At 33.7% G+C, this 26,462-nt stretch overlaps 1 protein-coding gene across 3 annotated transcripts in view; it reads left to right on the top strand.

Annotated features, from left to right (window-relative positions):
- Window positions 1-283: 283 nt before the first annotated feature.
- Window positions 284-26,462, top strand: part of LOC129230681 (protein FAM13A-like) — an 85,043-nt gene continuing 58,864 nt past the window's right edge. The window contains exon 1 of one of the 3 annotated variants that reach the window (XM_054865098.1): window positions 284-373. The gene's annotated coding sequence lies outside the window, so the exon portion shown is untranslated. Of the gene's footprint in view, window positions 474-26,462 lie in introns of all 3 variants that reach the window. The other 2 variants (XM_054865096.1, XM_054865099.1) reach the window with 2 other exon arrangements.

Below are 26,462 nucleotides of genomic sequence, written 5' to 3'. Positions count from 1 at the left end.
TCATCCTTTCAAGGACATGTACGGGAAAAGATGTTTGATAATAAATGTGGTAAAAGTAAACAATGTAATGTGATAACTCTCCCCTAGCTCACTTGAAAGCATGCATAACAATTGCAGCCAACATCCTGCGAGGCGATTTCTCGTTCCTCTTGGCGACTAAAAAAAATTTTCTGCAAGTCCAATGATGAAAATATTTGCCCGACACGTTGTTTGAATCGCTTGGCAACCCCCGGCTTCTTACGGTGGGAAACCGGCTTCAGTTAATTTCAATAGCTTGAATCATATGTCCATAAAGTTTTCAATCGGACGGTTTGTTTTTCCTGTAGTTACAAGGACACTCTTACGCTGGCGTTGTTTATATTTTTTTCCCTAGGTAAGTGAACGTGAAAAAGTTTTAAAGAAACAGTTTGCAGGATTGAAATTGCGTTTGAAATTATTTGTTTACATGGGATATGTCACTATTAAGCGGAATGGTAAGTTATCTTCATAAACTTTCTTCATAAATGTTATCTTTTTGAATTCATTTTCAGAAATTGATATCAAATTTTCATGTTTACTAGAATCTTTTAAAATGTTTTCAGCGCTTGAACTTGTTCATTTAAAAAAAAAATTTTTTTAATAATTAAAATATTTGAGAAGAAAAGTTTGAATGATAAGTAACCGAAAAAAAAACTTGTTGCATTGAAGACAATTTTTTATTTATTGATAAGTAATTGTTAGCGAATTTTATCAAATGGAATATGCAGCTAGTAAATCATCAGCTTGTATTTTTTCCATTCAATATAAATCATTGAAGTGCTCCGAACAATTATTTCGAGAATTTTCTCTGGATGGATTTGTATTGAAATCGCAAAGTGAATTTTGTTTACTAATTGCTTAGTTTATTCTTCAACTTTTTAAAGGTATATATTTATAGATGCAAAATAATTTTTAAAGTTATTCATTTGACTTTAAACTATTGTCATATAGCGGAAAGGGTAAACATATTTTGTAAGAGTTAATTTTGAAGACATTTTTTATTAATGTAAGAATAGAAACTAAGATAATATATGTGTAACTTTGGATTTATGAAAAAAATAATAAAGAATAAATTTTCGTGAAATCGAAATGCCAATAAAAAATTATAAATAAAATTATAATAAACTAGATTCCTGATTTAACGTAACTACAGTAAATTTTTGAATTAATTCATTTTTTATTCAAAAACAAGGAAATAAATACGATGCCAGAGAATTTGAAAAAGGAAAAAGATCGATGTGAGAGAGAAAAAATAAAGTGCGCGTTGATGTGCTCATTACTAATAAAAATTTTATTTCTTTACTTCGACTCTTTTTGACTTCGAGTCCGGCGCTTGAAATTCAAAGCTTTCGACTCCCGACTCCTACTTTCCAAAATCAGTCTGATCTCCGACTTCAAAGCACTGTAAGTGACAAAGATGTATAAATTTTAGTTAAAATTAAATTTAAACGTATTAGAGCAGCAGAAAAGTGCAGAGAGAAAGGAGCAATTTTATTTTAATTAATTAATTTTCTAATTTTTATGAATTATTTAAAAAATGATGCTAGCAGGGGTGAAATAAAATAAAACCTATAAATCTTACATTTCTTTAATTTTTAATGCATTTTTATTCGGTACAAGTAACACCTGAAGAATGCGATTAATCGGTTCCGTGTTCTTTGAAACCGTGTTGCTCGAAACTACAAAAGACGGATTTCGTTTTAAGTGTGGAAATTAAGAAAAAAAAAATTCTTTACAATTTTGATATTGATCTATTTTTTTTTTTAATCAAACTAACCACATATCTGTACTTCAGAGCAGACGGACGTAAATCACATAATCACATATCGCAACTTTATAAGAGAGAGTACAAACGTTTTTCTGGCGCATGCTAAGGCTGGGGACGGGACGCGCGCTCTTTTGACCATAGTCAAGATTTGAAAACGATTTTTTTTTCGGGAGAATTACGTTCACATGGCTCAATGTGGAATAGACTTCCACATACAATGAATGCACTAATCAACGGAGAACCGCAATTTTTGCGCGTACGTTAGTCTAGCTTTGAGGTACAGATGTTTCGAAATAATTTTATTATGTTCAGTCATGGATGATGTTAGTTGGTAGTAAGTTACGTCATAAAAGCTTAACTTCTCGAGAGCTGGATATTACGATTTAATTTTGCATTCTATAAGTTTGAATTTTCGTAATACGGTTTTTTAACTAGTTGGTTGCGTAAAAAAGTTTTTGAGGCGAAATAACATTACTAAGCATTGATTTTTTTTTTTTTTTATAAAACTTTTAACATTCGATTACGCATTATCTATAAAATTGGAATTGAGATTGGCTCAGGGTAGAAAAGAGTTATTTAGTTGTAAGAAGCGGCACAGAAAATTGAATGTATTTTTCATAATTCTGCATATTTAATGCATAGTAATTAATTTAACAAATAGTAAGATTTTAAATAGAGTGAATTATAGGGAAAACCTTCTGATTAAGAAAGACCGTGACTTACGTCTAAATGAGAGTGAGAAAGTTGGAAGCAAATAAATAAATAAATAAAACAAATAACTTAAATAAATAAAATAATTAATTGATCAACTTAAATAACTTGTTTTCAAATAATTCTAAGAAAGTTTTTTTCTAAGCATAGGAAAGTTCTTTGTTCTAAATAATGCACTTATGTTGGTGCTAATTTTGTAAAAAAAAAAAAAAAAAATTAAGAAGAGAAGGACAAATGAATAGAAATAGAAAAGCTATTATCGTTCTCTTGCACAAAACAAACGTATTGATAATATCGAAGGAAATTTTTAGTATTCTTTTTTCTAACTATAATAATTCATTGTATCTTGTTCTCAGAGAGGTAAATAATTATTGATTATACATTCTTAGTGTTCTTTACTCAAAATAGATAAACAAAAGGGATTGTTAATAAAAGAATGACAGAGATACTTTGGAACTCCTTTCATATGAATCGACGATTTTGATGAAACGAAAATAATTCTGTAACCAGGAAAAATTGTTAGCACTTTCGCTTTATTTAAGTTTTTAAGTTTTTGTAGCTTACATCATGTTATCGAAGTAAATAAATGACCGTTTTATTGTTTAAAAAAATGTTCGCTCTAAAAATCCGTTTCTGTGAACATTAATTTTGCATGAAGCAGTACTGGACTAAGAAAACCGTTTGTAATTCCTTACAAGAGAAGAAAGCCAATAAAGCATTTCTCCTGGGCTACGGAATCGGACTGATTTTGGCGTAAAAGAGTCGGAGTTGGCGTCGAGGGTTTTAAAATTCCAAGAATCGGAGTCTGTCGTTTTCCCTCCAAGTCGGAATTTATGTCATGGCTGCAGGGTTAGAGTCGTGGAGTTGGACTGTTTTCGGGATAAAGGGATTGGAGCAACACCAGGCCTGACGAAAGGCTAGGTCAGCCTAGTCGGAAACTAGGGGTCTGGGCCTTGGGGGGGGGGGCGGCGACACTGACGCAAAAAAAAAGGTAAACATAGAAAGGAAGAAAGGAAGAAAGAAAAAGGGGAAAAAAAGTGAAGATTAAGTAAAATTTACTCGTTTGGTATTTACTGTTGATGTATCACTTAAAATAGAGTTAATTGTTTTCTAGTAAGCAGTTTTGATTTTTTTTTCTCCCCCCACCTTTTTCTTCTCCCCCCTTTTCTTCTCTCCCTCGCCCCCTTTTACTTCCTTTTACAAAAAAAGAAAGTATTGTATTCGCGAAAAAATTTTCACTCAAAAATAGACCTTAATTTCCATTTTGCTCACCCCCGAATGAATGTTGAATTTTTTTCGACCTGATCACACGTGCATACATACCTAAGAACATATAGACGCCCGCAATATCCATTTTGACGATTCCCGAGTTAATTACAACGAGTTTTCTCGGGAAGTCTGTATGTATGTATGTATTTGCGTTGTGCGTATGTGCGTATGTATGTCGATAACTCAAGAACAGTATGTCCTAGAAAGTTGAAATTTGAAACGTAGACTCCTAGTGGGGTCTCGTTGTGCACCTCCTCTTTTGATTGCATTTGAGTGTTTCTAAAAGGGTCGTTTGCACTTTTGGGGGGAAAATCATTGTTATTTTCGATGCCAACTCAAGTGGTGTTTTAATTTGGTGGACACTTGGCGATATATCACCAGTCTTTAGGTCGCCAAGTTTTGACGTCAAGTCTAATAAGTGTTCTAAATCTGGTTTTAATTTGACCATCGTTGGTGATATTTAGAGAGTTAACAATTGAATCCCATTAAAATTGCCAATAATGGGGAAATAACATTAAACTGGTGTAAAAGGAAGTCATGTGATGCACACATCAGCTCGTTTTTTCTTCTTACTTTCCCCCCTTTCCTTTTCTTTTTTTCTTTCTTTTTTGGGGGGCCTGGCGACATAACTGACAAGGGGCCCTGCCTTGGCTCTCTGCGGCCCTGAGCAACACCTACTAGAAGGTGTTGGACCAGTTTAGAAGTTGGTGGTTGGAGCCAGGAATCGAAGGCTTTAAAATTCTTAAAGTCGGAGTCGGAGTATATCATTTTCTCTCCGAATCTGACTTTCTGCCACGGCTGCAGAGTTGGACTCGGACGGATTTTGGGGTAAAGGAGACTGGAGTCGAAGACTTTAAAATTCAAAGAATCGGAATCGGACTCGAACATTTCCTCTCGAGTCTGCATTTCTGCCACGGTGCGGAGTCAGAGTCGATGGCGTGGAGTCGAGTCGGATTGATTTTGGGGCAAATTACTCGAAGTCAAGGCTTCTGAAGTTCTATGATTCAGAGTCTGAGCCGATCATTTTCGCTCCGACTCCGCAGCTCTGTGCATTTCGGAGAATTTGCAAATGTAGTACTGTTCTTTACTTTCTTTACTGTAATACTGTTCTTTACTTCCGTTTCCCTGTACACGGCAGGGTTGTAGTCCTTTTACTCTACTTACAGTCCTTAGGAGTTTTGTCATTATTTATGTACTATTCAACTTTTTGACCCCTCTCCCTCCCTTCGTCATTATGCGTCACACTTCACCATACCCCCCCCCCCCTCCTTCATCAAATGTCACGCAATTTTTCATAAAAATATTGTTATAAAAAATGCGTAATGTCACACTTCTTGTCACTTCGCCCTCCCCCTTATCTCAAACTGTCACGATTTCATGAGCCCTCTCCCCCCTCCCCTCAAAGCGTCATATCATTTGTGAATAGCCCCGGTTAATAATACTGAAAATTAAGGCTATAATCTGAAGTAATTTGTGTGATGAGTACTTCTCCCTTCTTCCCCTCAAATTTCTATGAACTTTTACGTCTCATCCCTCTAATTGCCATGGTTCCCATTTTTCGACGATTCTTCAGACGTTAGAAAAATTTCGTCAATTGCGGCGATTCTTTCCTTGCTGGGTCACATGCCCAAATCTCCCTCAATTTTCGTCGATTTGGAGAAGAGTTTAATTGAGGCATTTTTCATTTTCGCGAAAAAGAAGAAAATTTAGCTAGATATAAGAATGCGTATCTCAGTGCAATGTTAAAATTTTAAACAAAAATTTAAAAGAACTGAATTTGAAAGATGACCCTAACCACTCTTACAACTTCCATGACAAATAATAAGAAACACAGTATAAATCAGGGCGTCGTAGTCGGATTGATTTTGGGGTAAAGGAGTCGGAGTCAGAAGTCGAACATTTAAAAATGCAAAGAGTCGGAGTTGGCGTCGAGGGTTTTAAAATTCCAAGAATCGGAGTCTGTCGTTTTCCCTCCAAGTCGGAATTTATGTCATGGCTGCAGGGTTAGAGTCGTGGAGTTGGACTGTTTTCGGGATAAAGGGGTTGGAGCAGCATCAGGCCTGACGAAAGGCCAGGTCAGCCTAGTCGGAAACTAGGGGTCTGGTCCTTGGGGGGGGGGGGGGGGGCGACACTGACGCAAAAAAAAGTGAACATAGAAAGGAAGAAAGAAAAAGGGGAAAAAAAGTAAAGATTAAGTAAAATTTACTCGTTTGGTATTTACTGTTGATGTATCACTTAAAATAGAGTTAATTGTTTTCTAGTAAGCAGTTTTGATTTTTTTTCTCCCCCCCCCTTTTTCTTCTCCCCCCTTTTCTTCTACTCTTTTTTTCTTCTCTCCCCCGCCCCCTTTTACTTCCTTTTACAAAAAAGAAAGTATTGTATTCGCGAAAAAATTTTCACTCAAAAATAGACCTTAATTTCCATTTTGCTCACCCCCAAATGAATGTTGAATTTTTTTCGACGCGATCACACGTGCATACATACCTAAGAACATATAGACGCCCGCAGTATCCATTTTGACGATTCCCGAGTTAATTACAACGAGTTTTCTCGTGAAGTCTGTATTTTTGTATGTATGTATTTGCGTATGTGCGTATATATGTCGATAACTCAAGAACGGTATGTCCTAGAAAGTTAAAATTTGAAACGTAGACTCCTAGTGGGGTCTCGTTGTGCACCTCCCCTTTTGGTTGCATTTGAGTGTTTCTAAAAGGGTCGTTTGCACCTAATTTATTATTTAAAAAAACTTTACTATAAAATTTAGCTAGATATAAGAATGCGTATCTCAGTGCAATGTTAAAATTTTAAACAAAAATTTAAACGAACTAAATTTGAAGGATGACCCCTAACCACTCTTACAACTTCCATGATAAATAACAAGAAACACAGTATAAATCAGGGCGTCGGAGTCGGATTGATTTTGGGGTAAAGGAGTCGGAGTCAGAAGTCGAACATTTAAAAATTCAAAGAGTCGGAGTTTGTCATTTCCCCCACTGTTACGGAGTCGGAGGAAATGTGACCGACTCCGGGGATTTTAGAGCCTCCGACTCCTTTATCCCAAAATCAGTCCGAGTCTACAGTGCTCTCCGCAAGCACTGATAGAGTTGAGGACTTTCGGGGGAAATGAGACTCCGACTCTTCGACTCCGCAGCCCTGGTTTTCCCTTCGAGTCCGCAATCTGTCATGTCTGCAGAGTGTGAGTCAAAGTCGGACTGATTCTGGATTGTAGAAGTCGGGGGATTTTGGAGTATAGAAGTCGGAGGATTTTGGGGTGTAGAAGTCGGAGTCGATAGCTCAGAAATTGTCGGAGTTGTAGCTCGAGTCTGCCAGTTTCTTTCCGACTCCGCACCCCTGATTTCAATATTAATAATAGTAAAGAAAGGATGAAAAATTAGCACATAGAAAAAAGTTCTGTGCATTGTTTTTTTTTTTTTTTTTTACCATCGACATGTTTTTCCTTCACTTCCGAAAATTGTCTCCTTTCATGCCTGTTTTTTCTCTGCAATTAGTTAAATGTTCTGCACACACGTCAAAGGACTATCCTTGCTTTTCTGAGAACTCTCAAATCGCTGCAATGAATCCTCCAAATTACTCCTATGGATTTAGGTCAAGGTTTTACAAAAGCATTACACATTAACAATTGTCTAACCGTCTTACTTGACACGGAGGCTGAAAAAAGGCTGCATTGACGAGGTTGTAAGTAATTACGATCATGTTGTTGTTAACTTGTTCCATCCTGTTATTGCTTAAGAATTCTAGAACTTTCTTGAATGACAAGAAGTTACTTGTTTGAGTTCTTGGTAGTTTTTCCATTTTGATTTCGAACGAAATGGAGATTGTGACGAATTCCAAATTTGTTTTTTAAATTTCCGGCGTGCTCTACAGTTTTATTGAGATAATTCACTGCTTTCAGCCATACATTAAAACTCTAGAGTAAGAATTCTGAAAAGTAGCCACTGGCTACCAGAGTCACAAAAAATGGTAGCCATTTTTGACTTTTGATAGCTCTTTTTTTTAAATATGTTCAGCACAATAAATAAATAAACTTAAGGCAGTTTGCTTCGAATTACTTTGCCAATGTGGAGTATACTTATGCGCTGAAAGTCTGAGGATTGGAAGCGTTGTCATAATACGATTTACGATATGATTCGTAATAAAGAAACACAAGGTTGCCACTTTTGGCGGCTGAATTTTTTGGCAGCCATTTTCAATGCAATGGTTTCCCGTTGGCGATTAGTGACCACTAATCTAGAGCTTTGCCACACTTGTACTAGAGAAGCCAGAAGTTTCCCTTGGGGACGGATCAAGGGTGGATACAGAAAGTTTTCAAGGGAGGGGAAATTGATTTTTATTACTTACTTTTTTCTATGCATACTGATTTAAAAATATTGATCACAAAGGCTTTGGACTTGAATTCCGAAACACATCCGAGATAAGGTCCAAACCTAAACCTCCCTTATCCTAACATCAATGAAACTCGTCTAAATTTGCGTTTTTTGAACTTCATTTTCGAAAAATTACAGGAGGAAAGTCCCTCAAGGGAGGGGCGATCGCCCCCATCGCCCCTCCCTTATATCCGTCCCTGGGACGGACTTCTTCAATTAGTTCTAACATGTTTACATATTTCGATACTGGGACTGGTGATATGGCTTAAAAATCAAGGAGTCTGGGGATTTAACCCTCAAACTCTCCCCACTGCACTCTTATATTTATTTATGTGTTTATATGCATCATATGTGCACATAATCGTTCTCATGTATAAGGATTCATCTCGTTATAACGTCAATAAAGCGCAACTAGTAAAAGAGATTTTTATACCCAGAATGATTTGGAGAAAATGCATTGGTGCACTATTTTAGCATAAAAATTCCCATCACTAACTGCAAATTCTGCATCAAGTTTCATAATTTATGCGAAACAATTTGGTTGTATAAAAGTTAAGGCAAGGTCTTGTACAGACGAGGTCTTGTCCTTGTTTTACAGGATAAAGTTTGATTTGTTATTTAAAATGGCAACCTCATTTACAGCGTTTCCTCATTTTTAACTTTATAAATATCGCGGGTTGTCCTAGTGGTCGGAAAAACTACATTTTTCTTTTTGTCACGAATTACAACTATAACCAGGGACGTGTACAGGGGGAGGGAAGAAGGGACACCTGTTAGCCCGGGCCAGAGTCTGAAGCGGGCCCGAAATTTTTAAAATGAGGGGTGAAATATATGTAGACACTTAGGGTTAAACAGTATTGAGAGGGCCCATGAAAGTCATTTGTGACGGGCCTCAAAAATTTCTGTGCACACCCTTGACTATAACTACTTTTCTCAAATGTAGTCAACTACAGCTACAATTGCTTTCTTTTTAATGTAACGACTACAAGCTACATAGCATGATAATTTGATAATATATTTTTCGTAATGTTTGACATGCAGGGGAATGTTTTATTTTAACAAGGCTGAACTGGATCCGGTAACTTAACTGTTTTACTGGTAAGACTGTTATTTTAAGAAAATGAAGAAACGAAAAAGTGGTCAACAATGAACGCTATCGACTGGAGTTTGGGATTAATCCGTTGCAGTTAGGGCTCAAATTTCACCTATCAAAGTATCACAAGCAGTTAAGAAACAATTTTTACCCGTCATACCTTGACGGTAGATTTTCTAGTAAATAAATAAAAAGCATGCACACACACCATTTCAGGATTGAACGAAGACATTCCAAAAGATATGAGATTTAAAATTATCATTTAAACATGAAATATTACTAAGAATTATTCATTATTTATTTATTTATTTATTTTGAGCAATTTGTCTTTCTAAATCGTTTTTACGATTTTTTACGAATATTCGCTGTATCGAAGGATTAAAAGATTGAAATGGTTCAACCGTCAAATTTTTAATGAATTCTTTCCAGCGAATAATTCAAGAAGTGTAACTCGGCTACTTGAAAAGCAAATAGAAGCAGTTGATTTAAATTTTACATATACATACAAAAGCATAAAATTAATTAGCTGATAAAAATTAATCTTTTAAACAGAAGAGAAAAGGTTTAATTTTCACCGTAGGAAAATATTATGGGAACCTATATTTTGTAGGAACTGGTTATTTTATTTTAAGCTTCAAACATCGGCACATGGAAACCATCCGCCTTTTTACGTCACTGATAAAATGAAACAAAAAAGTTTTTCCCCTACTAAATATACTGAAAAACTTACAAATATTTTATAATTGACTTATATTATGTTAATGTATCAACATTCAATCACTAAAAAAGCAAAGATTTAAAAATATATATATATTCCAAACGACGCTAGTATTCATTTTTAAATATTAATCAATGAGCTATCTGCTAGGTAAAACAAAACTAAGAATGCCTAACTTCAATGTGCAATCTTAAATTATATGCGGATGACATTAATTTAAAATAGAAAACTTTTTGCTTAACACAAATAGAACAAAGGAATCCCCCTTCCCCCTCAAAGTGCGACATCATTTGTGGACGATCCCACGATGAAAATTTTCACTTTCAAAAACTATACACAAAAAAAAGAGAGAGACAGAAAAAACGTATAACCTTGAAGTAAAAATGCATCAGCAAACATTGTGAAAAGAAGTATCTTTCGGAAGGAATTTCTGTGAATAAAACGTTCCATTGACTCAGTTTATATTATTTACGATGAGAAAATGCTACAGAAGCTGATAAGAATCGCCAAGCAATCAAATTCACCGGGATTGTCGTGATAAGAGACAAAAAAGCCCAACAATCAACAAGTAATGGGACAGCTTCAAAAAATGCCGCTGAAATCATTTGAACACTTTCTTTCATGTTACTTCAAGGTCGTATGCAGCCTAGCGAAGCCTGAGATTAAGATCGTTTGTTGATAAATATTGAAAAAACATAAACAAACCTACAGAATTTTTGTAGGTAAAGGAATATTTTTAAAGTCACGAGTGATGCATCTGCAAATTTGGCTAGTTTGAAAGAGTAAAAGGGGTTGTTCACAAATAATATCACGCTTTGGGGGGGGGGTAATGAAAATGTGAGTTTTTAAAAAAGGTGGGAGGGGTAGCAGGAAGTTAATGTGAAACTACAGTGAACGGATATGACAGAAGAAACAATGCGTTTCAAAAATTGGTATGCTATATTAAAGGCACATATTTCGAAAGGGGGGGGGGATGCTTTCGATGCCTCTAGTTTTTTCCACATTAATACTATAAACTGGTGAGAATGAGAAATGTTACGCATATTTTAATAATTTATGAAATAAAAGAAATTTTATAGCATTTTATTAAGTTTAAGTATATTGAAAATATAACTAAATTTTGAATTTGATGTCCATATTTTCGTGCTAAATACGCGTCATATTTTTGTGCAGGATCTTTTTTTGTGTGTGTCTGTGTGATTCGCATCTTTTGCAAAAAAATCCCCCCCCCCCCCGATAGCGAATTTTATGAAGACTCCATTATGGTGTTTAATAGAAGATCCAAATAAATCTCTTCAATTATTTGATTCTTACCTCCATTATAATACGAAAACGTTTCAGTTCTCTCTGAAATATTACTTTCCCTTTTCGTTTGTATATGAAAAAAAAACTCGGGTTTAACGCTCTATTTCTCTAATGCAATAAATTTAGCGTTATTAGAAGTCGAAATCAAGAACTAACCGCAGTTAAAATGTTCATATTGAAATTTCAAGGGTGAAGAAATGAATTTGAACGTCTGTGTGTGAACAGAGGTACTTTATACTTTTTTAAACTCTCCCCTAGCGTAACGCACGCACTAAAAATCTAAAATACACTTTAAAAAATAGTCAAGCTTATTTTCATGCTTTGTGTTTGAATTAAAATTTATCATTGTAGAAAGAGGAGAAAAAACAATTGGAATTTTTAAAATATTACATTTGAATGTTGTTTAATCGTTTTAAATGCAAAATGTCAAGCACTCGATTAAGGGAAAAAAAAATACCCTTCATTTCTTTTCTTTTTATCTTCCATCTCATCCTTATTAAGTTAGTTTTTTTATGGAATTGATTATTAATCCAGTCTTTACTGTTTTCGTACATTTCACTCCTCTAAAATTAATTCCACTTTTCTAAAAAATATCAAGGAATGTTTATAACTCCTTGACTTTTTTCAGAGTTTTTTGAAAAAACTCTAGAAATATATCTGCTTATATTATTGCGTAGTTTATTATATCGCGTGGTACATAGTATTTTCGATATAATTTCTTGTAACTAATTATTGATTTATATTATTTGTTTATTTGCTGACTGACATACTTCATGGTCCAAAAAGAACACATTTTAACAGCACTTGTAGCTCATTTCGAATATCAACTATGATATAATCACTGAGCAGCTATTTTTACGCTTTGTTATAGTTACGTACATTGCTTCCTATAATTCAACAATGACATATTGCTAAATGATCAATCATCGTTAGATTCTGAGGCTCGAAAACAAGCGATAAACTATTATTCGACGCTATTACTATGTAATTACTACTTTGGCGTTTTGGTCTCAGTAGTCATGAGACCTTTTATTGATGCGAAAAGAAGTTGTAGTGATTAATTAATTATACAGACATTTTAATAATTTAATATTTATTAAACTTATTTCCGTTTACATTTAAGTTCATTGAACTGCGATTCATTTTATTTTTTTTTTTTGTGTTTGCCTTATCTTTCACTGCATTTAGAATAGTTAGTATTTTTAGTCTTTCAAGAACTGCAATGGGGTCGTTTCCAAAATTTTAAAAGTATTTTTTTCGGAAAGAGCATGTTTAAAAACATAGAATCTGATCATTTTTTAAATAATTTGTTCAAGTTTAATATTTTTAAAAAATTACTTAAATCGCTTTCTCTTTCATTATTTACACTTCTGCCGATGACATCACAAATGATGAAATGCCATTCTCTGTTGCTATTCACAGAACAAAATATTTAATTCGCATCTTTACTCACGTGTATTGGCAACGATATGGTTGATAGGAAGCGTAGAGCGCAATTTTAATTCGCTTCTTGATTATCATAACGTGGAAACGCGTAAGAAAGATGCGCCAAATAGCATCATTTGTGACGTCAACAAGACCACGCCTTGTTTGAAAAATCGGACAATTTAAAAAATTAATTAAAAAATAACTGTTGGGAAAATGAAAGTATTTTCTGGGTACATGTTATTTATTTATTTATTCATTTATTTATTTATTTTATTTATTTTTTATTTATTTATTTATTTATTTATTTATTCATTTATTTATTTATTTATTTTTTTTTTTTTTTTTTTTGCTTATTCTATCGATTTCAGTGACAAAAAGTACTACTTTTGGACTAAAGGAAACAACCCCATTGAAAGAATACAACCTGCTAATCACTGATTTTTTGAAATATTTATTGACTTGCTTTTTCTTATTCAGACTATGCACATAACTTAAATGTTCAGTAGAACCTCGTTCATTCGGCTCAGTTTATCCGAATCTCCGACTAATACGGATCGAATTTTGTTGAGTTTCTTAAAATAATTATATTCACTTAAATATTACTTTCAAGTCATGATAGCAGTATAAAGTGCACCAACGATTTCCTTTTCATTTTGATTAAACGTACAACTGCATAATTTAGACAGTACAACAAATTATAATAATCTAGCTAGGCTATGGAAGTTGTCTGCTAAGTAACTGAAGAATATCACTTCGTGATTATATGTGTTGACCTCGACCAAAATGTGTAGGAACAGATTCAGAATTACATGCAGAGTTTATGAATAATTTGTGCAATTTTCGAAAAAGGTCTTTAGAACCTATTGTTTTTTTTTAATTATTATTTTATTTCAGTAAAAATGATTTAAACAGTCTTCAAAAATTTCCTTGTATTTGTTGTCCATTGAAACGTCAGAAGGGTCCACTGAAGTTTATTCGCGAAATCCATAAGAAAACCAAAAAAGTCTGGAATGTCTTTTTAGTCGATGCTCGATGGATAATATCTGAAAAGCGTATATTATTTTTTTATATAAACTAAAATATTTGTAGTGCAATGACGAAATGAAATTTAAAAAACTGAGAGACTGTCCACAATTGATATAACACTTTGAAGGGGTGGGGGATTGGTAAAATTGTAACACTTAGTGACAAGGGGGATGCTAATGAAAAACAGCGTGTCATCTTACAAACAGAGTGGAGGGGTAAGTTAAAGTGAGTCAAGAAAAAAGTGTAACATCATTTCCGTACCTCAGAGCCAGACTAACATAAGTCACATAATCGCTACTTCACAGGAGAGAGAGAAAACGTTTGTCTGGCGCTTACAAAAGATGAGACGCGCGCTTTTTTAACACTGGTAAATAATTACAAAGAATTATTTATTTACTTATTTATTTTCTCAGAATTACGTTGACATGGCTCGATGCGGAATAGAATACCACATACGGAACTAAGAAACGGAAAATCGCAATTTTTGGACTTACGTTAGTCCGGCTCTGAAGTACAGATTTTGGATTTATACCTTTGAGAAATTTCCCTGTTTAAATATCTTTGAGGTAGAATCCATTTCAATTCAACAAGGGACGTAACATGACGGTCTCTGATTTTTTTTTTTTTTTTTTTTGAATTTAACATATATGTTGAAATTCATAAAAAATTAAGAAATACCTTTTTTTTCTGTTTTGATGTTTTTGTTTTTCCGTAAAAAAATTCCTGGGCCGAGATACAGGCCGCCAAAGACGGCGGTCCCGTCATGATTTCTCGCTTGGGATTTTCGTCAAAGTCTTTAAAATACGTTATCTCAGGAACGGTAGAACATATTTTGTTGCGGTTTGTTTTATTTAAAAGGATATTTTTTTTTGTTTAGAAAAATATGCAACATTTTGAAACAGGGGCTTCAGTTTTTTTAGTCTTAAAAAAAAGAGTTTAAATTAATTTTTTGGATTTTTCTTAAAAATGTTAACTTTAAAATTTTTTTACATTTTATTAGTACCAGTTTTCAGAGTAGTATGTTCCCTGAAAAGGAGAGCTTCCCCTTTTTCGTTTAAGTGATTTTAGAGGCATGGGGATTTTTAAGGAACTTTTTACGTAATGGCAGACCTGAAAATTCAAACAAATTTTACGGAACATGTGGCCAAAAAACACCTTTAATTAAGTTATATAGTGAAAATTTCATTTTGAGTCTCCACTTTATCCAGGAGTTTATTCTTTTTTTTATGAAAACAAGAACGTAGTCTCCAATCAATTGTCTGCATTTCCCCGCGCAACCTTTCAGCTTAGCGCCAAAAGAATCGTTAAGCGAAATGCCATCTTGTTCTCACTAATTCAAAATCCTGAATAAAATGGCGACTCAATATGAAAATTTCGCTTTATAACTTAATCAAAAGTATTTTCTGGCCACTTGTTGCGAAAATATTTTTTGAATTTTCAGGTCTGCCATTACGTAAAGAGTTCCTTAAAGCCCCCCATTTTCTCAAATGCCTTTAAAATCTCTTAAACGAAAAAATGGAAGCTCTGCTTTTCAGGAAACATAGTGCTCGGTGGTACTAATTAATTGTAAAAAAATATAAAAAATTAAAATCGGCACTTTTGTGAAAAATCAAAAAAAATTTTAAAACTTTTTTTTAAAAAAAGACTGGAAGAAAATTAAAGCACATATTTCAAAATGTTGCATATTTTTTTAACAAAAAAGTATCCTTTTAAATAACACAAATCGCAACAAAATATGTTCTACCGTTCCTGAAATAATGTACTTTAAAGTTTTTGACGAAAATCCCAAATGAGAAAATCATGACGGGATCGCCATCTTTCGCGGCCTGTATCTCGGCCCAGGAATTTTTTTGGGCAAAGCAAAAAAACGTATTTTTTAATTTTAACGTCTGTTAAAATCAAAAAAATCGGAGACCATCATGTTAGGCCATTTTTAAATTGAGATGGATTCTACCTTAACATTATTAGTATTTGTTATTCAGTTTTGTGAAAAAAATTTCGAATCATTGTTCAACCTGTGATCATTTTGAAAAATAACCTCGGAAGCTTAAATTCTTTTAATGATCCTTCTCCATTGTACTACGTATACAGATCACAAAAGAGGGTTATGCCACACCACTCCATAGCCACTCGAGGTTTAAATGATAATATCTCCACCAAAATGTCTTTCGTATGAACAAGTTCAATGCATATCCTTAAAATTTCTCAATGCCATCATGTTTACCCGTTTAAGTGTTAGTTATACAGAAGGTATTACGTCATCACTGACGTCAGTGAAACAAACCCTTTCTCGGTCATGGACTTCTTTTTTTTTCTACTCAAGGATATTCAATAATATTTTCTTTTTCGTTTTTTGACTGTAATCGTAACTGATTGATATACTTTGAACGTGTTCCTCTTTATAATAGGTGCATAATTGCTCGATTGGTTTTTCTTTTAGACTCTAACTGATTTGTTCTTGCTGATTTATTGATGAACGTTATTTATTTATGCATTCCTGTTTTATAATGACTTTCTCGAAAGAAATGCTATCAATTGTGCAGCATGAATTCCATCCGTTATTTTGTTCTCAGAAAGAGGGTTGAAACTTCAACCTCTAATTAATCTTGATACTCGGAACAGACAATTGCTCAAGAACTCATAACTTACAACTTTTACAGATTTCCGTGGTTCTATTTAGATTTTAAATCCTTGCTTTTGAGATCGAAATGCTTATGGCAGAATGCTAATTAGTTGTAACTTGAAAAGAAGAGGATTCCCCAAAAATTAGAGTTCTAAGAACAAAACACTTTTGGTACATTTAATTGATCATTTCTGGCTTGAAAGATTGGAGATTCTATATAAATACTCCAGGATTAACTTCGAAAAACAAAATCCGTCTGCTAAAAAATGTTGGTGACTGAGAAGGCTGAGAAATGTTTTGAGTGCCAACTTTTTAGAACATAATGCTTCTGGTAAAAATGCTGATCATTCCTGGCTTTAAAATTTGAGAATTCGGCATGGAATTCGTCCTATCTTCTGAAAACAATATTACTGGTTCACATTCTGATCAGTTTTGAACTCAAAGGTTCAGGATGGCGCATGCAATTTCGGGTAGTACTAGAAACAAAATGCTTCTGGTAGTAGTGCTCATCATTCCCAAAGACTCATGCTTAAAACTTAGTCTTAACTTCTGAGAATCAAATGCTTCTGGTACGATTGCTGATCCATGCCTGGCTTTAAAGGTTGAGGATGGTGCGTAAAGTTTTGAAGAAAAAAAAAGAAGAAAAACTTCTGGTACAAGTACTGATAATTCCTGAGTTTAACAGAGGATGTCACATGATCCTACCATTACTACCAGTACTGGGTTTAGTGCAAAAGATGAATTGAGGCAGTGAGAAGCAAAGTGCCAAAATTAAAAGTTTGGAGATAATCAGAACAAAAGGTAGCTGAACCTCTCCTCTGTTTTAGGGCAAGAGATAGTACTAAAAGTTCTGGTAGGTGCTGGCTATATAGATTGATTTAGAAAACTTTTCAATGAAAGTCTACCTTGGACCTTATCTTCAAATGCGCTATACTCAAAACTTTACATCCCTTCGCTTCTCACTGTATTAATTTTAATTTTTGAACTCCATGGTTGATATCGTTTATTTCTATTGCATACTTTAATTGCAATTACATCACCAACATAGTTATGACATATTTTATTCTTCATAATCCAAATACAGTCGACTCCCGCTACAACGCGATTCGACTTACGCGAAACGGCTATAACGCGAATTTTTCACGAGTTACGAATTTTAGAGCTAACGCGAATTTTTCGTCTGTAATACGAATTTTTTAGAAGGAAGTATCGGCTTCGTTATTTGCCACTAAATATTGATTTCGTGAATACTATTACATCCCTTTAGGCATCACTTGCAGGGAAAGTTTCCACATCAAACTAGTCTACGCATCGCGTTGTTAGTCACTCAGCATCATTCATTTATTTAATTTTTTCATTTGAAATATTAAGGTTGATAAAATATAATGGTACCTTAGTGGCACCTTCATCTAAACTTTGTGAAAATGGGAAGAAAAACAAAGTTTCTGATTAAAAAAGGGGGTGGGGTTGTGGGGAGGGAGCTAACATTCTCGAGATGCTTGAACAACTACAAAACGTCGACGGTAGCACGACAATAAATATGAGTGAATCTTCCATGCGTACTAATAAATATGTTTCTGTATACTATACAGTACTATTATAGTGCAACGTTTTATTATTGCTACATACTGTGCATACCGTGTTGCTTTATTTTATATCTTTCCCTTCCGTTGAGCATTCATTTTGTGCATCTTAGCACCTCATCTCGAATAAAACAGTTTTTTATTTTTTTAAATACAGTAAAAGTTCAGTTTTTTATGTAAAAAACTGTAGTGTATAGTTGAGGAATGCTTTAAAGCAGTGTGAGAGCGTTCATAAGTGTCTAAAAGAATTTGGTATGCTTCTAAAAAAAATTGTATACACATATTTTTCCACAACGCGACATTTCGACTTACGCGAGGAGTCTTGGAACGCATCCCTCGCGTAAGTCGGGACTCGACTGTATTTCGTTTTCCCCACTTCCCACGTAATTTATTCATCTTATAAAAATAAAGGATGACAACGTATCTGAAAACGAATTCAACAGAAAAGAATATACTAGACTAGATGAAATATAATGTCAAATATAGTTGTTCTAACTTTTTATATTGCGTTATAAAGGCGTGTATAAGCACACTATATTCTGCGAGATTGGTCAAAAATTACTTGCGGTCGGTATTAAGGAATCTCAACTAAACTAGCCTGAAGGATTTGTTATTGGATTAAAGCGTTTCTAGAACATGTATACATCAAAATATGTATCCCTCAAAATGCATTTACCAAATGGAAAACTGGAACATCTCTGCTTAAGATTAGTTACATCTGGAATTTCATATGAATTTTCTCGCAAAATTTTGCTCTTAATCCCCTGAACTTATGCATCATGGGCAGAATTTCTAGCAAAAATGTACAAAAGCTTTCTTTTTCTTCATAACTAATTATAATGCACTAATCTGAAATTCGGTCTCATCCGTAAAAAATCACAGAAAAAGGAAGAAGAAAAAAGGATGACCTTTATAAAAGTTAAGCGGCTTTTTTAAGCCTGTAAAGTTGCTTTCTTTGTTAGTGGTGTACAGCTGCCAGGAAACAAACTTGCCAGTTTTATCGAGACGCCATCCGCAGTTGCGTTGTGTGGACAGATGAAGTATGTAAAGGGCCCATTAATTAACTACGTAAGGGTCCCGAAGGGGAGGGGGTTGGAAAAATCTCTACATATCCTTACTTTGAAGGGGGGGGGGTTCAAACGCATTCTTACGTAATATTTTCCAAGTCGATGTTTACATTTGAAATCGCGCGGTCAAGTGGTTTAACAGGGATTATTTTTCATTTGCGTCAAGAAGGCAAAAAGCATATTAGGATGAGCTGTTTTTTATTTGTTTTACAAAGAATGAATAGTGTAATAAAAGAAACGCACTATGTATGGCATGTTTTATTTTTAATTAGTATCGCATCTTATACAAAAAAGTGTCGAAAAAACATTCAATCTAGAACACAAAAAGGTTTAATTTAATAATATTGAATTTAACTTCGATTCCAGTGATGTAAGATTCGTTATTTTATTATTTTGAAAAATCAAATGGATTTTTACGTAAGAATAGGGGTGGGGTCTGAAAAATCTTAGTTACCATTGCATGGGGGAGGAGGGGTCAAAAATTGCCAAAATCATCCTTACGTAATTAATGAATGGCCCCTAAGGGAAGGGGGAGGAGGTTTTTCATGTGCCCGTGATCATGGAAAAGTAGGTTTTCGATGAACACGACAAGCCTCGCATGGCTCTTGAAGAACAACATGTGTATAGATTAGCACCTATTTTGTTAAATTTGAAAAACTGATATATTGCACTCAAGTCTATACAAGACAATTAAGAAAAATGAGACGAAAAAAAAGAACAATATATAACGCAAATAAATACAACTTATTGCGTGATTACTTTTTTATAATACAAATTAGCAAATAATAAAAATTAATACAAATTAGTTTGAAGATGCATCGGATAATCATTGACCTAACACTGAGAAAGATTGCTCTTTAAGCAAGAGCACCTGGATGGGAGGTCACGGGAGGTCATTGTGACCTCCAAAAATTTCCTTATTCGGCAATTTTGTCTGACATTCAGCAAATATGGAGACATAATTGCAACATTGCAGTTTTTAAATCCCGAATGTCCCTTTTGACGGACTTGTGTGTGCATGCTCGTATTTTATCATCCGGCAAATTTGGAGTTCCAATGGGCAAATTGAGGCTTTCAGCTCTCCCAAGGTCCTGCTGTCCTCAAGTAGCGACAAGCCGCAAGCGTGGATCCAGATTTTAGTTCCGAGAGGGGGGGGGGGAGTGGTGACCCACCTTAACGTTACTGAAAATACAGTAGACCCTCGTTTTACACGGGTTTATTTTACGCGGTTTCGATTATACACGGTTTAAAATTTGACACTTTTATTTTACGCGGATGGGGCAATGCAAACACATAACATTTCCCTCTCTTTCAAAATCCAAACCCTTAAGTATTGCAGATTACACGTAATAAACTGCATTTTGGTGTGCTAATAATCGAGTTTGGCTGGAGACATTTTACGCGATTGGTTCTAGAGCTCTTGCCAGAAGTAAAGTTATTAAACTCACACAGTTCAGAACTCACTGGAAGGGGAGCTTTTAGGAGTGACAAAGGAGGCCAAAGTCAAGGATACCGAACTTGGTGACACACAATCAAAAACGTTCACATTAAAAATTTTGAACCATTCCTAGACAATAGAAAGGATCTTTCTGATTTGTTAGTGAAGGAAGATTCTATCATGGAATTGACGCAAGTTATCAGGGATGCGTTAATGCTCTGCAAAGCATTACAGAGAAAAATTTTTAATGAATGCCAAAAGATTGTTCTGACTAAAGAATAATTAGTTATCCAACATTCCTGCGAAGAATGATCTTCATAGACTCATCGTCGCATACACCCTAAAAGCCCTTCACATACTCCCTGGGGATACATGTAACCCACTTTCAGAAGCACTGATTAAAGGAACTGAATTCCTGGCCCATTTCTGATTGAATACTTTAATATCACCATTTTCGAGGAACTTGGTTTCAATGTTGGTCTTTTTTAGAGATTAGTATTTTCAGGAAATTAACTTTACGCCACCCTAGCATAAAACAAAAATTTCTTCACTGCTTTCTTCGATTAAATCGGCTTGGGCATCGAATTATTTCCTTTAACGAGTCATTGTTCCTTTTAATGAACTGAACTTGGTAATTTATCTTCATTTATAAATTGAAGCTTTCCATACCTTCTGTAAAAGGGCACAATAGTTAGTACAAAAGTGCAGCTTTGGGATATAATGCAAAATGTGAGTTCTTATAACAGAAATCAAAAGCTGGCCACACAAGTTTCACAGTAACACATATCAACTTGAGTGGATGTTACATTTTTACAGCATCTGAATTTGGATCATTACGTACTTGCAACCAAAATAATATATCTTAATAGTGTAGTTTATTTAGTATTAGTGTTGACAAAATAATACATGATTTTTGATTGAGAAACAATGAAAATTCTGCTACAAATATCAAAAACCGAAAGTATTCTGTTATGTATGTGAAAATTAAAAAATCCTATAAAAATATGTACATTAGCAACAATATTGTTACTATTTTGTTTTATTAAATCCTCATTATTCATAATAATTTGTGTGACATTGTACTTACTAGTTCATATTTTACCATATATTTGAATACCATGAAAGAGGATGGAAATATGCTTTTGTTGTAGATACGAAGATAAATTCTCTATCGCTCTCTCCCTCATATGTGTGAGAGAGAGAGAGTTTTAGAGCGTTTTTAATCATTTGTTTTTTATTGTTTTTATTTACTTTGAATTATCATTTCAATGATGTAGGTACGGAGTATAAATTATCTCTCTTCCTCGTGTATGTGTGTATTTCAGAGCACTTTCGACCGTTTATTTCCTATTGTTTTTATTTCTTCGAATTATTATTGCAATGATGTAGATACGGAGTATAAATTACCTTTCTCTCACATATGTGCGTATATATTTCAAAGTTTTTTCTATAATTTATTTTTTATTATTTTGGTTTAATTTAAATTATTATTGCAATGATGTAGATACTGACTATAAATTATCTCTTTCTCACACATATGTGTGTGTATTTCAGAATATTTGCCATCATTTATTTTTTATTGTTTATAGACACGCGTTTCTATATTTGCTTTATACATGTTATGGGAATACAATTTTATACTTCTCTAATCATTTAATAGTCTATAATTGATGTTCATAAGACCTAAAAGAGATTAAAAATGCAAATAGAAATGAAAAGTGTGTCCTATTATTATTTTATTTGTTTTTATAATCAAGTTGTGTTATTTTGCTTCTACATATTCCTAATATGCTATTTTAATTTTTAAAGTAACTTTAAACATAAAACCGCTTTTCCGTGAGGACAACTTTTTATTATCAGTTCCTATACGTCTGGACAAACCTCTTTCTTTCTTTCTTTTTTTTTTTAATTTTCATTTTCATCTGACACGATGATACTTTTTTGAAGAAGTGTGCGTTATTCTTGTAGAACTTGACTTTCTCAAAAATGATGAAGAAAAAACAAAATTAATAGAAATTAAATTATTTTTTATCCTATCGTTTCACTTCGTACCACTAATTAAATAACCGTAAATAGAAAAACTGTTTCAAAAAAACATTAGAGATCAAAACTTTTTAATGAAAGAAAAGTCAAGAGAAAATCTTCAACACAAAAAGGTGTTTTAATTCCCCTTCTTCTTAAATGTTTATTAAACCTGCCAGTAAAGCATCAACGAAATCGCAGTCCCTTCAGCCCTCTTTTAAATCTTTTCCCACCAGCCCACTCTCTTTCCACAATTTTATCGCTCGCTATTATAATTATGCTATTTACATCAAACCCTAATTTAAAAATAGATTTCTCCTCCTTTGCACGAAATCTCTCCTAATGTCTTGGCGAATTTTCTTTCATCTTTTCACTCCCAAAAAGTCCATAAAACTGAGAGGGAGCGCCAGGGAGCGATGTTTACTTCCAATCCAGACAAAAGGACGAAATGGGAGGCTGCTGTGACACGTGCCCACATGCATGGATCGATAACTTCTTCCTCGGTAGTGGTTGATGCTCACCACGTGGAGCAGCTGGATGGAACATATACCTACCTCGCTATCCGGGCTCGAAATGCGAAGATAAAGCTATATAGCTGCCTAGTGACAGATGGCAGTTAGGGCGCAAAAGAGAGAGAAAACCTCCTAAAAGGAAGCGGCATGGAGCATCCTTCTTAAAATAGCACGCAGTCGGTTTATTTTGGTGGGGAGATATTCATAATTTTCACTGACGAACGGATGTCAAGTTGGGTTGAGACTTTTTATTGCGTAAATAACAGTCATAACATCTTGACACCTTCTAATCTGGTTTTTCTTTTGTATGATGGATGACACTGTTTTTTATTTTTATTTATTTATTTTTTATTTTATTTTTTACGTACAAACGCTTATTTTACGCTTTTAAGATTTTTTTTAGTGACGTTAAATCATTTTTAATTAACGTACATAAAGTAAACATTGCGTTTATTTACGTTACGCACGAACGAACAATAAACAAAATACGTTACGTATTTCGTTTATTGTTTTTTATTTTACGTATCTTTTTATGTTCATTTTTTTTTTCTTTGCGTTAACTAAAAAGCATAGTAAGCGTTGCGATTAAAGAAAAAAAATACTTTCATTACTTATTTACGTTATTATATTAGAGGAGACTGGGGATACTTGATACCTGGGGATATGTGATCCCATAGCCAAAAATGTACCAAAGTCATTAAATAGAGATATGAAACCTTAGCATTATGTTAAAGTTATACTTGTACATAAAATCTGGCAACACTTTTTTTTCAGTCATTTTGTTTTAGTTCAAGGAATGATTGTCTGAATGTGTCAAGAGAAGCTTTTTTTTTAGGAAAGCTTTCTGAAGTTTACATTATCCAATATATACAACCTAAAAAAGTACTGAAGTGTAATGTTAAAGTATAGACAGTCTTTTATAATATAACAAGTATGTTTGTAAAAACCGCATATTAAGGATACTTGATCCCTTCGTTTAGAGGGATACATGATCCCAGGAATCAAGTAGCCATATGGCAATATAAACACAATGAAAATATAGCAATATAAACACAATGAAAACAATATAACTGTTGTTTACTTAGTTGACATTAACTTTAAACATTTAAAACCATATTAACATAATAAAATTTATAATAGTATGAGTGATAGATTTATATAATCACTGCAGTAAATATGCTAAATTATTAAAATATCAGTTCGCACTTGTAACCCACCTAACACCTCAAACATCTAAACATAAACTAACTCTACTGATGAGTTATGTTTTTATCAGCCAAATGAGCTTGAACAATTTGAAATAGATGTCCCGTTCACTGGCACAAAATCTACTGAACCAATTTTCACAAAATTTGACGCATAATTTACGTCGCTATTTAATAGTTTTATGCATAAAAATTCGCATTATAGCGCAAAGCCTATAGTGCTTAAAGGGTTAGCCCAATTAGTATTATTTTGCAGATTTTGTAAATGGATCTGTTAATAAAACAAGTGATACACCTATTATTTCACCAAAAACTTTCCTTTATTACTTCCTTTTACAAAAAAAGGAAGTATTGTATTCGCGAAAAAATGTTCACTCGAAATTCGGTCTTAATTTCCATTTTGCTCACCCCCGAATGAATGTTGAGTTTTTTTCAACCCGACCACACGCGGATAACTGCCTAAGAACGTATAAACACCCGAAATATCCAATTTGACATTCCCCGAGTTAATTTACAACGACTTTTCTCGTGATATCCGTATGTATGTATGTGCGTATGTATGTGCGTATGTATGTAGCATAACTCAAGAACGGTATGTCCTAGAAAGTTGAAATTTGGTACGTAGACTCCTAGTGGGATCTAGTTGAGCACCTCCCCTTTTGGTTGCATTCAGGTGTTTCTAAAGGGGTCTTTTGCCCCTTTTTAGGGGGAAATCATTAATTTCGATGTAAAATCAAGTGGTGTTATAATTTGTCGGACACTTGGCAATATATTGCCAGTCTTTTGGTCGCCAAGTTTTTTTCGCCAATTTGGCGACAAATTTGGTGATTTTTTTTAAAAATTAAATCTGTTTCAATTTGGCCACTGTTGATGATATTTAAAGAGTAAACTATTGAATCACATTAAAATTGACAGTAATGGGGAAATGACATTAAACTGGAGGAAAAGGAAGTCATGTGATGCACACATCAGCTCGTTTTATTTTTAATTTTCCATCACTTCTTTCAATTCGTTATAAAACAGGTACACAAAGGATTCTCATAATTCAAAATTAACAACAGTTTCTATATTTATTCTTCTGATTGCAAGACCGGAAGGCAATCCACTAGATTCTCATGATACCATTTTTTACCTGTTCATTTAATTATTTTTACTTCTTTTTTTTCTTTTTCTCTACTTGTTCAAAGGAATAGTTTATAACTGGGATTTAATGTAATATAAATAAATTAGAACTTATTTGACAGTACATTTATGAATAAAGAAAAAAAAAGATTTGCAAAACGTTTCTAATTTAACTGCATTCATAAATAATGATTCGAAATAAAAAATACAGTGAAACCTCTGTAAGTTGACCACTTGCGCCTTGCGGTGCGGTACTTTAGTGGTCAACTTAGCCAGGTGGTCAACTTACAAAGAGTTTGTTATATGATTCTCATACAAATTTGGTGCATATTGGTGGTTAAGATAGACATGTGATCAACTTACAAGTGTGGTCAACTTTACAGGTTTTATTCTTCTTAATTTCAGTTTTCTTTTTGAAAATATCATTGTGCTTAAGCTGTATTTAAAAATGTTTTTTATGTGAAGTTCTTGGTGGCAACAACTTAGTAGTTCCTATACAAGTTTCGTTTTTTTTCTTTTTTTTCTTTCACTATCATTTATTCAAGGAATAATTTTGAAAAAAGTACTATTTTTTTAAACTTTGAAAAATGACGCTGAATTCAAACATTGAACTGAGCAACAGTTGAAATTTGTCGGGGAATAATGTAAATCCATTCTTTAGTAAATTAAATTTTCTTATTAATTTTCAGTAAACATAACACTCGTATGTATATCGTCCGCCCTACTTAAACGAATGTCAGCGATTACTATTATTCGACTATAAGGGGGAGGTAGACTGATATGTTATCTCGCGGTATAAAAGCATGACATTTCTATCGATATGTTATGTTTTTCTTTAAATTATTTAAAATCATTATATCCTTATTCTTTTTTCCCCCCAATCTTTCGCTTGGAAATCTTCAAGAAACTTATGTGAGTGATACAAGATCAGAATCTTGAAACAAGAAGTCTTCAAGAACTGTACCTCCATCCAACGCAATCCTTATATTGCATTGGAGGGAGAAATTATTCTAATAAACAGCGAAATTTGTCTTTTTGTCAATGAAGAAATCTTAGGATCTGGAAGGTTTTATTCCAACTAGCGGAGTATTTTTCTTGCAGTTATACAGATTAACCAATCAAGCAATTTATGTGTGAAATAACCAAACGGAAGCGTTAGGAAAACTTTT

The sequence above is a fragment of the Uloborus diversus genome, chromosome 9 (assembly GCF_026930045.1).
Source record: "Uloborus diversus isolate 005 chromosome 9, Udiv.v.3.1, whole genome shotgun sequence".
Taxonomy (NCBI): domain Eukaryota; kingdom Metazoa; phylum Arthropoda; class Arachnida; order Araneae; family Uloboridae; genus Uloborus; species Uloborus diversus.
Note: the sequence above shows the minus strand (reverse complement) of the source record. Positions and strands in the feature narration are given on the sequence as shown.